Below are 8,115 nucleotides of genomic sequence, written 5' to 3'. Positions count from 1 at the left end.
TTGTTGATGAAACAACAAAGGTTAAAGCCAAAGGTCAGCAAGTCTCAAAGCCTAATCTTGAAGTTGCTCCTACAAATAAGGTTAAAAAGGTTCCCAAGCATGTTCAAAGGGAGGTTGATACACCCCAATCCTAAAATAGACAATGCCTTTAATTCCAGAGAGATTAATGACTTAGTCATAAATCTGGAGATTGACAGAGGAGAGGACAACATGGATACTTTGGGCAATCTTGTGAGAAACCCTACTTCTCTAATTCATCAAGTTGATGAGGATAATATCAACTCAGACAGAGAACAGGAGGAGGTACAGGTGGTTGCACAAATGACTCACAAGATGCTAATGTCATTGTGCAAGAAACTGCCAAATTGGATAATAATGTTGCCTCTTCTGATATGAGGTTGCTAGGAAGGCTCTGGGAAGATGATAATGTCTCTTAAGATGGAGAGGAGGAATTCACACCAGTAATGTCCAAATTTCAAAGGAAAAAGTAGAGGAAAAGTGGTAAATCTCAGAGGATACATAATACTCGAAGGGTGGATATTTAACCATTGCACAATGAAAATCCTATTTTGGAATTGTAGGGAATTTTGTAATCATAAAACTAGGATTTTCTTCAAAAATCTTTGTATGTCTATAAAGCCTGATTTAGTTTTCTTTGCTGAACCAAAAATTCAAAAGGTCAAGGGTGCGGATAAAGTTGAAGACTACAGGCCTATTGCCCTTGCTAATTTCCAGTTCAAAATCAATACTAAGATCCTTGCTGATAGATTAGATATTATTGCTCCCAATATCATCTCTAAGCAGTAGAGAGGATTCATCAAGGACAGGCAAATTAAGGATTGTATTTGTCTAGCTTCTGAAGCAATAAACATGTTAGATCACAAAGCCTTTGGGAGCAATTTGGCTATCAAACTGGATATCAAAAAGCACTATTCTGGATTCTGCCAAGCTCTCCATCATTGTTAATGGAAATAGTGTTGGCTTCTTCAAGTGAACAAGAGGGGTTAGACAAGGAGACCCTCTTTCTCCCTTGCTTTTTTGCCTGACTGAGGATGTCTTAAGTACGGGTATCCTTAAGCTGGTCAATGAGAAGAAAATAAGCACAATTGCTAGTCCTAATAGAATGCATTCTCCTAGTCATGTTCTCTATGTAGATGATATTCTCATATTTTGCAAGGGCATCAAAACAGAGCTGCTTTGTCTTAAGAAGCTTGTTCTGGACTATGCTCAAGTTTCTGGGCAACAAGTCAACACTCAAAAATGCAAATTCTATGTCATCAATGCCAATGCCAGAAAAATTGATGCTATATCTTCTCTATTGGGTTTTGTTAGGGGTTCTCTCCCATTCAAATACCTAGGAGTTCCTTTGTTTAAAGGTAAGCCTAGAAGATATCATCTTCAACCAATTGATGACAGAATTCTTGCTAAATTGGCAACTTGGGAGGGCTCCTCCTTATCCATAATGGGCAGAGTTGAATTGGTGGGATCCATTATTCACAACATGCTCCTTTATATCTTTCATATTTACAAGTGGCCTGCTTCTCTGATTGATTGTTTGGACAAAGGTATCAGAAACTTCATTTGGTCTGGGGACATTGGCACTAGAAAGCTTGTCACAGTGGCCTGGAACAAAGTTTGTGCTCTCATCACTCAGGGAGGATTGGGGCTGAGATCTATTAAAATGTTGAACAAGGCTGCCCTGCTTCATCTGGCCTGGGATATGAGATGTGCTAACCAAGATTGGACGATATTCTACAGGAATAGGTTTGGTCACTACAAGGATCCCCCTAATAGGCACTGTAAATCCTCAATCTGGCCTGACATCAAAGAAAACTGGTCAATCACATCTACAAACTCTATATGGTTGATTGATAATGGTGAGAATGTAAACTTCTGGAAGGAAAACTAGCTAGGGGAACCTATTGCTGATACTACGGGAATTCATGCACATATACAAAGTTCTCTTCTAGTTTTTGTGCCTGATTTCATTATCAAATCTAAGTGGATAATTCCTTCCCCTATTAATAGTCTCTTCCCTGATGTTGCCCGTAGCATAGCAAATACAATTAGATCTAATGGTGTTGATAAGCTAGTGTGGAAGCATTCTGAGGATGGATTGCTCTCTCTAAAGGCTGCTTATGATTTTGTCTCTAATTCTTCTAGTCCTCTCATCTGGTGCAACCTAGTTCGATCTAAGGTGATCCCTCCTTCAAGCTCTTTCATCACTTGGAGGATAATTCATGGTAAAATGCCTTCTGATGTCAACTTGCAAAGGAGAGGTTATGTTTTGGCTTCTAGATGCAATTTGTGTAAAAAGGCCATATAAGACACAAATCATATCTTCCTCAACTGTAATTTTTCTATTACTATTTGGAATTGGCTTATGTCAATTTTCTCAATAAAAATCAACTGAAATTCTATCAAAGAGTTGATCATCTCATGCAACAACAATTTCAGCAAGCAACTTCAACAGTTTTTGCTAATCTGTTCTATCAGCACAATTTCAACTATTTGGTTTTGCAGGAATCAAATAAGATTCGAGGACAGAGTGGTTTCTCTCAACCAAGCAATTGCTAGAATAATCAGGGGCACAACTATTTCAGGAAATTACTCTACAATGTCTGCTAATCCTTCTATCAATGATCTAATTATTTTAAAGCATTTCAAAGTCTGTATCCACTATAACTTTGCTCCTAAGATTACTGAAGTTCTCTGGTTAGCACCTTCGGTTGGTTGGATAAAGGTGAACACGGATGGTGCGGCTTTCGGTTGTCCTGGTCATGCGGGTGGAGGAGGCATATTTAGAGATCACAAATGGGTGTTCCTTCTAGGATTTGGCCACTATCTTAATATCCAGTCTGCCCTCTATACTGAGCTTTATTTTGCCATTAAAGCTATTTCCTTGGCCTACAAGAAAGGGTGGTTGAACATTTGGCTTGAAGTTGACTCTGTTTTGGTTGTGAAAATTTTCAAAGGAGATTCTAATCCCCCTTGGCAGCTACATAACAAGTGGCACAGGTGTTCTAAGATTCTGGATTTGTTAAATTGGAAAATCACTCACATTTATAGATAGGGCAACTCTTGTGCTGACAAATTGGCCTCTTTTGGTGCAAAGTCTAGGAATAGCACAACTTGGAATTCAATCCCTAGTTTCATTATGAATGATTATAATAGAAACTTACTTGGTCTTCCTAATTACAAATTTAGGAACATGTAACTCCTATATGTATCTCTTTTTTGGTTCCCTTTTCTAATATATCTTGTGCTATAGCACAATTGCTTAAAAAATACACAATATATCATGTTTTGTTTAACATAATTGCATTTATCACATTTTTTTGTTTAAAAGATTACACTTAATTCTTATACAGGGGTGGTCAGTGTAATGAAAGTATAAAAACTAGGGGAGGTTTGTGTAGGTGTAGAAAAGTGAGGGGTGGTTTGTGTAATTTCACTAAAACTCAGGGGGTATCAGTGTAATTTACTCTATCATTTATTATTTTAAAATAATTATATGATAATAGCTAAAATGACTTTCAATTTACGAGATTATGATTAAAATAAAGTGCTTCATTTATTTAAGTGTATAAACAAATATGATACTCATAACATCCTTTTTTTAATGTAGTTTTCATATTAAAAAAACTGGTTTTCCTTAATCTTATCCAACCTGAGCTATATTTGAAAGTGGGCCCTTTGGTCTATTTCCTTTTGGTGCATTTGGTACCATTTAAACAAAAATATATAATAAAATATTAAATAATTTCTTAGTTTTTTCTCTCAATATTAATTTTTTTATTTATATGTCCATTAGTGGAAACTTCACATAATGTATGACCCTAGAGAATTTGTTTTCAAAATAGTAATACAAATAAATACAAGTACTTCGCCATAATAGCAAAACAACGATATTTAAAATTGTCATTCAACGGCGCTTTTGAAGCGCCATAGAAAGTGAACATTTAACCACCCTGGGTGAAGCGAGCGATGTTAAATGTCTACTTTTTAAATAAGGCAAAATCTCTCTCCCACATTATATCAAACACATAAGAAGCATACCCAATTTCACTATATTTCCAAGAGAATTGACAATAAAAATATAATTCTAAAAAAAAATTCATAAATTAATGTTTGAACTTGTCTCTCTTAGTTCAAATCCATTAACCCGTAAGGTTATATGTAGTAATAATAGGGACAAAGGTGATGAAGGTGTAGAGGTTAAATCTGTTAAATATTTTATGTAACGGCAAGTGTACCGTATCGTACAAGTAATAAAATCCGGTAAAGTTCCGGGATATCGTCCTCAGGGAGCGAAGTGGATTTATATTAATTCCTACAACAGTCAATTGAGCAACTATGTACAAATATTGATTGATAAATTTGCATTGAATTTTTTAGAAACAATCAGATTGAAATAACAATTTAAGATAATAAAACAAAATGGTTGGGATCGAAACTCATCATTCTTTCCCTTTTAACATCCATGGATTCAATTCCTAATAACTTGTGAAGTTACTGAATTTGATGCACATTTTTCATAAATCAATTACATCAGTCCCCTGATTGTAACATTCTTAGGTAACCATTCAATTCCCAATTCCTCAGATGATTGGATGATTAACTAGCATTAAAATCAAATGTAAAAGCAATTCCTACATCATTGTCCATCCCTAGATCAATTATGTAGAAAGAAAGACAATCCAGATCCAGTATCAAGTTTAACTTCTTGGACCTTAAATCATGAATTCAGTAGCTAATTGAAATCAAGAAATAAATAAGGGACAGACTTTCCAAAATCAAATAACATTAATATATAATTGAATCCAGGAGTACAAAAGTTAAGAAGATTACATTTCGATTCCCAACTACGAAGAACTAGCCACTCATCCTCGCTATTACAACGCTCAAATCATGAACTAATACAAAGAAGTGTGTAATAGAATCGTTTCCACGATTTCTATCTTATTCTCTCTATATTTCTTGCCAAGATTTTCTTCCCAATGAATGAACGAAGTACCCTTTCCTTTTCCAAAACTGCCTATTTCATGTCTAACCGCCACACTCTCGCTCAAGCTAGGAATTCTCGCTTGAGCGAGAGAAGATACTTTCCAAAATCTGACCACCTCGCCCAGGCGAGAGAAGACAACAATTTCTGCCTGATCACCTCACCTGAGTGAGGCACTCTCGCTTGGGCGAGGGAGAAACAATAAGCTTGGCTAATTTTGGTCTTGAATAGCGCCCGGACGACAGTCCCTCGCTTGGGCGAGGGATGTCAGTGTTTTCTGCATTTTCTTTTGATTTGTCGCTTGAGCGAGCATTCCCTCGCTTGAGCGAGGCTTGTGCTGTTCAAAACTTGAATCTTCTCTTTTTCTCTCAAGTTTTCATCATATCTTCACCTACAAACAACAATAATTACTTAAATTCCTAAACAATATAAAATTACTAGATTATTGGGAATTGTATGCAATTATATCATAAATTCACACAAAGTGCCTCTGAATCATATACATTTCATTAACATTTTGGCACTTAACAAATATCCCCCAACCTAGAATCTTCCTTGTCCTCAAGCAAAGTAACAAAATATAAATCAATTTGATACATTTGGTTTTGAAAACAATTATTCATCCAATCGTGACATCGGCTAGATTCACTTACTAGTTCACAGAGACCTGTTTCATGATCAATCATAGTGGACAAAGTTCCAACTCATAACAGAGTGCAATACAATTCAAGTTCAAAAAGAATAGCAAGAATAACTACTCAGTTTATCAAAGGACTCTCTCAAACTCACAGGTTATGTGTTTCACTCATATCTTTGCTAGACCTAGTATAATTTGACTTCGCCTTTCAGTTCAGTTATGCCATGTACACATGTTAAATCAAGGATTTCAAGGGCTTTCCAAATGGTTGTAATGAGGCTTGGTTACAAAGAAACTTTGTTTTTCTGGGATACAAAGAAGGAGGTAGACCATTAGTGCATATTCCAACTTCATTCAACTTTCTTTCACCAAATCACTGCTTATGCTACTAACCATTTTGATTCTCCTTCTTCAATTGACTCTTTCTTCTGAGTCTTCACTTACTTTAGCATGATTCACATTTTTTTTTCACTGTCTCATGCTCATCATTCACACATAATTGAAGAAGGAGAATTCTGATTCACATTCCAACTCATATACATAAATCACAATTTCGTCCATTTTCCAACAAAATGATCTTACATTGCATATGCACTAATGATCTTTCTCCATGGGTATGGGGATTGATGTATTTCATTGTGGCTTGGGTACATGATTTTGAAAAAGAAATTTTCAGCTCAAAGGGCTACAAAGAATTGGATTTATGATTCATAACGGTTGGCTTTCTGGCTGTAGCTTAACTCTACTAAACTAGGCCTTAATCATTTCATGGATATTCCATGCTTAATGACAATAGACACAAAAATCAGGCAAAGCTAATTGACAAAATCCAGCAAAGTTACTCATCTGTTTTTGGGTGCACTCACTCTCCTTGTTATAATCTTTTGTCCTTTGCCTAACTGCTCATTATTCAACCTATTCGATTAGTGTCTGAATCAACATGCACATCCCGAAACAGTCAAACTTAGAACCCTAATCAATTTCAATCACAAAGTCTTATCAAATTTTAATTCATATGTCTCTAGAACAACTTCACAATTGGATTCAGTAAACACATTTAAACCAGACGCATTTTCGTTGACTACATTTGCTACTTAACTTAAACAACAGACATTCAAACACAAAGTACATTACGAAATTACGCCTACTTCCTAAACATACATACTACACTCACATCCTACACATTGATCCTAAGCATACATCCTAAACATACATCCTAAACTACAAAGCATAAATAATAAAACAAGCACAGAAGAACCAGTTTTTTTTGTTTGTAGCCCAAAGGCTCATCAGAGTATGAACTCCATCTCATCATTTTCATCATTGTTGCCATCTGCAGCTGGATCATCTCCAGTAGTCCCATATCCAGTAGTTCCGGAAGGTCATGCCCCCTCCGGAAAGATAGGCCTGACCCGAGGCCAAGGGAATTGTTGGGTGAAAGTGTCTGCATAACCCCAGAATTGGTTCCCTGGACTCAATTGCTGGAAAGCAGCATAAAGTCCTTGCTGTTGATACACTTGTCCCTGTCTCAGGATGTCATTTTGGAGCTCTATATGCTCCATATGCAATGTAAGCCGATTAATTTGATCCTGAGTAGTTCCCTGATAAGGTGCCGAAGGAGGCATTTCTGACTGTGAATATGGGAAGGCTGGATGTGGAGGTGACTGTGGATGTGCAGGGTGGGAACTGTCACCCTACTGTACTGCCTCTTCTTTGCATTTCTGACGGATGTACTACATGGTGATCAGGGGCTTGGTCTTCTCAGTTCTATTCACCTGAACCCCTTGCTGAGCATAGAGTTCAGTGATCAATGACAGGAACCCCAAAGAACCCTTCTTACCTCCTTTGACAACTACCTTGTATATTTCCATGACGATTATCTTGGCTACATCAATTGTCAGGCCCTTCATGATTGCATAAATGATGTAACAATCGGGAAGGGGTAAAGATGACACGTGACTTTTTGGAATCACTTTGTGCAGCAAGAAAATCATCCAGACTTGGGCCAGGACAGTCATATGTTTCCGGTAAATTCGAAGGGGTAGTCCCTCAGAATAAGTGCTAAATGACCATCCATGTACACAGAGTAGTGCATCAGTATCCCGGAGACTGAACATACCATCAGCTTGCGCAGCAAAGAGCTGACCCAATTCCCCCTCACATGCTTCAAAAGGGTTGTTCAGCAAATCATTGATAGTGTCTCTGTTGAACAGGATAGTCTTCCCCCGGACCTAGGATTTATATGTGACTTCTTCTCCCTCGAGTGGGTAGGCATTGGCATAGAATTCACGAACTACAGCAGGATCGAACTTGTCGTTTGGGGTTGCCACTGCCCACCATTTCAACACATTTAAAGGTACTGTGAATACAGGATATTCATCCGTTTCCAATTGGACCTTCCTCTCAGGAATGAAAACCCAGTTGAGGAGGAGTGTATGTCGCTCTTGTTTCCCCTTTTTCTTGAACAAGGTCT

This window comes from Lupinus angustifolius, chromosome LG08 (assembly GCF_001865875.1).
Source record: "Lupinus angustifolius cultivar Tanjil chromosome LG08, LupAngTanjil_v1.0, whole genome shotgun sequence".
NCBI lineage: Eukaryota > Viridiplantae > Streptophyta > Magnoliopsida > Fabales > Fabaceae > Lupinus > Lupinus angustifolius.
The sequence above is the reverse complement of the archived record's forward strand: the minus strand, read 5'-3'. Positions refer to the sequence as shown.